This window comes from Acanthopagrus latus, chromosome 24 (assembly GCF_904848185.1).
Source record: "Acanthopagrus latus isolate v.2019 chromosome 24, fAcaLat1.1, whole genome shotgun sequence".
Taxonomy (NCBI): Eukaryota; Metazoa; Chordata; class Actinopteri; order Spariformes; family Sparidae; genus Acanthopagrus; species Acanthopagrus latus.
Genome location: NC_051062.1, coordinates 14389491 through 14395886, shown reverse-complemented (window position 1 = coordinate 14395886; position 6396 = coordinate 14389491). Strand labels below are relative to the sequence as shown.

Sequence of the window (6396 nt, the reverse complement as noted above, 5' to 3'; positions counted from 1 at the left end):
TCATATATATAATATTTATCATTTATTGTTCATTTGTGCTGAAACTGAAGTGAAACAGTGAAGATAAAGCAGCAGTCTGATGAAAAACAGCAGGTGGAGGAAACTGGCCGTCCTTTCCTTTGCAGGGACAGCAGCTCGGTGCTAACTTGTTCTTTGGATTGTGTAGTTAGCTGGTCAGCTCTGCGTCGCAGCTCCGGCGCTGACTGATCTGGAATACTAGCAGGATCTTGCATCGCTGCTGTGAGGAGAAGTTCTCTGGGCCTGCTGGAAATACATCTGGCAGCTCTCAGCAGCTGTCGGGCCCAAAAGAATCCAGGAGAAGAAAAACTCGATGGCAGACGCCTCCGAGGGAACGAGGTGGAGAAGAGAGACCACAGAGGAGTTTTGACCACCTGGTCAGTCACATTTTTGAAACCCTCAAATCCCCCCTGAAGGTCTCAGGATGCTGCTTCACATGTGATCCTGAGAGCACAAATCTACTTGTACAATCCAGAGTTTTAATGAGTTCATGAGTCAGTTCATTAATGTTGGTAACATCTGGGCGGTTCAGTAACCAGCTGGGCATCGGCTCAGTCTCTATCTTGGCTCAGCAAGAATCGTGAACAGAACATCAAGATCAGAAGTTACAAAAAGAAAAAGAAAATCCAGATAAACACTATAATTATGACACTGACTTCACTAAATACCTGATTGTCAGTTAATCTCTGGGTTAGTGAGAACAGGAAAGTCAGTGATGTCAGTTTGTTAGGGTGAGATGCAGAGATGCACCTACAATGATAGAGTCATTTCTGGAGTGTCCAACAGTGTTTGTGTGGATTACAATGCTGATTAAGTGCTAGTCAGACTTATTTAGAAGGACTTCAAATGTGCTCCATCAGGCAGGTTTGGCTGCTGATTTTGGGCCCCATGACAAAAAAATCCAGTTGGGCCCCTCTGCACAGCTGTTGTCTCCACATCTCTAGGACCTAACTGTCCCATCAAAAGCTTTATATAACTAATTAAAGGCTTGCAACTGTCCTCCTTCTTGTAGATTCCATAATTCAATCTAAATGATGCATCAAACTGGATTATTTTAATATCGTCTGTAACTTACATGCAGGCTGAGGTGCTACTCACTGTTTCCAACTGTCCAGCATCCAGTACAGACAGTAGGTTGTTTTTTTTAAATTTTCATTTATTTAATATTGATCATTATGTGAGAAAATATATTTGTGTTTGAATTTCTGTCATTAATAAATATTGAATTTCCTTTTTTGTGCTGGTAAAAAGAGCAAGAGAGTCAGAGAAATCCCCACAGACTCCCTGCAGTGATGCTAACTGGCACAATGATTTCATATGAATATGTTGCTAAACGTTTCCCTGCACTGATTAAACGCTGATGAAATGGAGGCCAACACTAGTCTGTAGTTGTCTTATTTCACTGTGGACATGAAGCCGACAGGTTAATACCAATCACACACTGAAGGCTACTCACCTTTCTTGGTGAAAAACTGGGTTACAGATTGAAAACCCTTTCCTTTGTCTTTCCTCTCTCTCTTTCCTCTCTTTCCTTTTTAGAAAACCACATTTTGATTGAAGCAACATTGTGATCACTGTAGTTTTGGCGCGTGTGCTGACTGCAACTAAACACGTCACTGATAAGTGAGCTAAGGCAGGACCAAACCATTTCATGCAGATACAGGGGGGTGGTCGGTCAATATGGATCAGTGGGGATATTTAACTTTTACTGCCAAAAACAAGTAAAAACAAAGAGATCATTCATTTTATTATTATATTTGAAATATATACTCTATATACATAAATCTGCTCTTGATTCCTGTGATGTGATGTCGTCTTCTTATCGTCTTTTATTGGTCCTATTCTTTTATTTATCTCTTTATTTGCATCACGTTTTTCTTTCCTTTTCTGTGATTTTGCCTTTTTTAATCTCTGTTATTCCTTTTGTAATGACTCATGCTGAACGTTTTTGCTTTGACTGTTCAGCGTTTATTCTGTAACATTCTTGATTTTGCTTGACTGTCAGAGCACTTTGTAAACTCTGTGTTTAAATAAAGTTTATTATAGTAAAAATCATATATTAGTGTGAAGCCTCAGCTTGAAGTATTTCTCAGCACTTTCTGAGTTTTCTGGCTCTTTACTCAGCATTATTCTGCTGGAGCTGGAGGACGTTGCCGCCCTCTGCTGGTGAAAAGAAACCACAGCTGTTGTGTATCCAGTGAGCTCATATCACACTGTTCAGTCTGTATATATCTCAGTCTGTCACATTTCACTGTTTGTCGTCCTGGAATCAAATGAGGGAAATGTTCAGTGTTGTTCTGAGGCGGCACAATCACTGACATCTTTTAAATCAGCAGGAAGTCTTTTATTAATGCTGCCACCACGCTGATTTATTTCAACACGTCTCGTCTGTTTTATTATCATCCACATTGCTCTTTATTTATAGTATTATTTATATATGTCTGCTGTTATCGGCCTCAACTCTGTAATGTTTTAATCACGTTTCAACCTCATAAAGCCCTTTTTAACTGTGAAAACTGCTGTATGAATAAAGTTTATTATTATTATTATTACTATTATTAGTTTGAGTGTGTGTGTGTGTGTGTGTGTGTGTGTGTGTGTGTGTGATGGAGGGGAGGTCTGTGGTTCTTCACCTCTCCTGACACATCTGTTATGTTTCAATCATCTCATCTGATCTGATCTCATGTGTGCTGATCCAATAACAAATCAATACATTCAGACGTGTTGAAGAAACAGGTTTGCTGTAGTTGTGCTGTTGTACTGACACTAACTGTGTGGCAGCTCTTTATTTACTTAAATTAATCACTTTATTTGAGCGTTTCACTTCTTTTGAGAACAAAATAATTGTGTAAAAACCTCGAGGATTTGAACTCACAACTTTAACGGTGGAAGCGACGTCATCAGATACTCGTCCTTCCTTTCTTACTGGTTCTGACTCCAGGCTTGAACCCACAACCTCAGAACTTCACAGAACTTCTTCAGCTCACTGAGCCGTTGAGTCGGCAGCTTGTCGGTTCTGTGTGGACTATTTGGTCTCCGGATCTTCGGTCTGTCGCCTGCTGTTGGACTTTAAAACTGGTCTGTAACAAGTGGAGCCAACCGGCTCAGACAGAGAAAGACTTTTCTCACAGCTGTTTAGTTTGACGGACCAGATTCAAATCCACTTGCACGTATGTGACTTACTCCCATCATCAGCTGGGCTCAGGTCCTGGTCCTGGTCCTGGTCCAAGTCCAGGTCCAGTAGAGGCTGGTCTCCTGTTGGACAGAGAGGAAGACCACCAGAGATGTTAATTCACTTTCTAGTCTTCAGAAACAGAAGCTGCTGGAGAAACTAGCAGCTGTCAACAAGAAAGAGATCAACACAGCAGAGTTTAATAAAACATGAAGCTGAATGATTTCAGTCTGAGGATCATGAGTTTGTTTAGACAGATAAACTTTACTGTTGGGAACATCAGACTAAAAACTCTTTGGAGGATCTCCACTTGTTTCGTGTAGCTCAGACTTCTGAAGCTTCATATTATCCTCAGATGAACTTCAAAAAGTATTTTTATGCGGAACAAGAACGGTGAATTTTGTCCTCCATCATCACTGAGAACATGAAGACCATCAGGACAACTGATCAGACTGGATCTAATGAGGACAAACATCAACAGAGAGCAACAGGACAACAACTTACTGTCTGTCTGAGGAAGGTTCTTGTTTGAAATTAATGATCGCTTCCTTTGACCGGTCACTCTTAAAGGACACACAAACAAACAAAGTAAGACATCAAAAACATAATTAAACTGTAGGAGTGATTGTCACAATAAATATTCTAATAAATGTGCTAAAGAAAGACGCGACTAACTCAGCAGAGTTAATAATCCAACAATAATCCACCGACACAGTCCATAATAATCCACAGTAGGCCGAGGAGAGGAGGTCTGAGACGGACCAGCAGCTCCACCGGACCAGGACCCAGCAGACAGGACAACATACCCTCCCTCCCAATGTGAAGCCAACACACTGGACCTGCTGTGATTCACCAGAACCGGTGTCACTTCAGTCCATCAGTGTGATGCTTCACATGTGACAGACACATTTGATTTGAGCTCTTTCCCAAAGCAACACTTGAGTTAAAGCTCCGCCCCCTGGTGACCAGCATGGGAACACCTGTACCTGCATCCTGTTCAACAGGCGCCTTCAAGCTGAGCTCCTGCAGCAGCCAGGTGATGATGTCACAGCTGAGGGGAATCATCTGAGATGAGATGAAGCGTTTTCTTACAGCGACATTATTCACAGTGAGTGAAGTCCAATAATCAGAGCAGGTGAGTGAGTCAGATGTCTGGTCCCGCTGCATCTCATCACACGCACAATATCTCAGCAGAATCCTTTGTGTTGTTACTGTGACGGGAACAGAAAGGCTGAATAAGAGTGGACAGGACAGTAACACTGAACCTGTGTTGTCTGTAGGTCACCACTTCTCCATCATCACCACCAGCTGACACAACTCGGCAGTTAGCTGACGACATCTTTCAGGGTTGTTGCGTCACATGAAGGATTTTATAGGTTTCTTCATGTTGACGGTCCCACAGCTGCGGCCACACGGCTGCTGCTGATCTCACAGTCTGAGATGTTCCAGTACTCATATCGTCTCAAAAAGGAAATCAAACAACACATCAACACAATCAGTCAGTGTGAGAATAAGAAAGTCATAAAGACTCTGATATTATTCTCCTTGTTTTCAACTGTGATTTTCAACTTCAGCTTGGTGACATCACACCCTCACTCCATGTGTTCATATTCTGTTTGTCAACAATAAAAAAAAAAAATTAAAAAAAAAGGACTCGCCGAATCACACCTTGACCTGCTACACCTGTCAGGTGGGCGGCTGCTCTGATTGGCTGTTACTATGAATTATTTAGTGCACATAAAAAGAAAACCTTTATAAAATCGTTCACTTCAACTTGTGAGAGAAACGGCAGCAAAAAACGAAGTGTTGCATTTATATTTGTGTATATTTACAGGTGAGCTCAGGTGAGCAGAGTGTTGCAGGATTTAATCTCGTGTTCCATCAAATTCCTGTTATTTCAATAAAGAAATAACTATATTACAGACATTTAGATTAGAAGTGAAAGCAGCCCGGGGCCATACAGGAGGGAAAAGCTTCAATCCCAACAAATATATAAAAACTGATATAAAATGATTAAACCGTCATCACTGAGCAGATATTTCAGATGTAATAACATGAATGATGTCTTTGTGTTTCCTTGTTTTTGGCAGTTAAAGTTAAATGTCACATTGAGCAGAAGGTAAACATTCACACTGAGCGACCACCCCCCTGTTTCTGCAGGAAATGGTTTGGTCCTGCCTGTCATTTCACTGATCATCAGCTCTCTGCCTGCTGTGATGAGCTCCAGCTAACAGCTGAGGGCGCTGCAGTGACGTCTGACCATGTGCTGCCTGGTGTCCGCCACCAGAGGGCGCCTGCGCAGTGGGTGTAGTCGGCGTGGGCGGGGTCAAACATTTAACCCCGCCCATTCCGAGCCACTCCCCGACCTGCGTGCTGCAGCCAGGAGGCTTCAGGTTGAATCCAGCTGAGCTCTGCTGGCCTGCAGGGCGGAGAGACAAACGCTGCTGTGAAGTTTGACCCTCTGTACGACCCGTAGACGTGACGAAACACGGCTGAGCTCGTTTAAATTCCATCAATGTTTGAGGAAAATCATCAAGAAGGTGATCAGTTTTCTGACCTGATGCTCTGGGAACTTTGCTGAGCTTTTCCTCATATTAATCTCTGCTGGAAATGATTCAGTGTGAGATGTTGAGAATAATACTGAAGCAGGAAGTGGCAGCTGAGGGAACAGAGCAGTGGAGCTGCTGCAGGGCTGCATGCAGACAGCCGGGGATCAACACCTGCTCAGGTGTGTGTTTTACAGACGGTGTATTCATCTGATGAGCTGCCTGTTGGTTTGAAGTGTACTTATCTGTACAGATGGAGAGCTGGGCTGCTAAAATACGTTTAATGTGAGTGAAATTCAGGAAATATTGTTTGATTCTCATCTTACTTCTGCAGCTGCAGCTTCATCTGAACTCTTCACATGTAATCCAGCCTGCAGTCCTCACCAGAGATCAGCACTCAGTCAGCTGATGTTTTAATATCTATATTTCTATACTGTGAGTTTGACCTTTTCAGGGTCGGCCTGCCTGATCCAACAGGAAACCTTTCTGCTGCAGGATCAGTGATGTGCGTCTCTCTGACTCGTGCACATGGACAGTTCATATTCAGAGACCACAGAATGTGACAGCTGTGTCACAGTAACAACTTCCAATGTGGATATTTTCTAATTGTTTTCCTTCAAACGGTCTCACAGACGCACATTAATGTTCCAGCTGCTTCAT

The 6396-nt window shown here is 42.6% G+C and overlaps 2 long non-coding RNA genes across 2 annotated transcripts; both read right to left on the bottom strand.

The window, feature by feature from the left end:
* LOC119015323 lies at window positions 1–2516 on the bottom strand. The gene is made up of 2 exons (XR_005073294.1): window positions 1475–2516; window positions 1–580 (listed from the first exon to the last, which is right to left on the bottom strand). It is a non-coding gene; the product is annotated as an uncharacterized LOC119015323 (long non-coding RNA).
* Window positions 2517–2601: 85 nt separating this feature from the next.
* LOC119015329 lies at window positions 2602–4006 on the bottom strand. The gene is made up of 3 exons (XR_005073301.1): window positions 3866–4006; window positions 3695–3753; window positions 2602–3273 (listed from the first exon to the last, which is right to left on the bottom strand). It is a non-coding gene; the product is annotated as an uncharacterized LOC119015329 (long non-coding RNA).
* Window positions 4007–6396: the final 2390 nt, after the last annotated feature.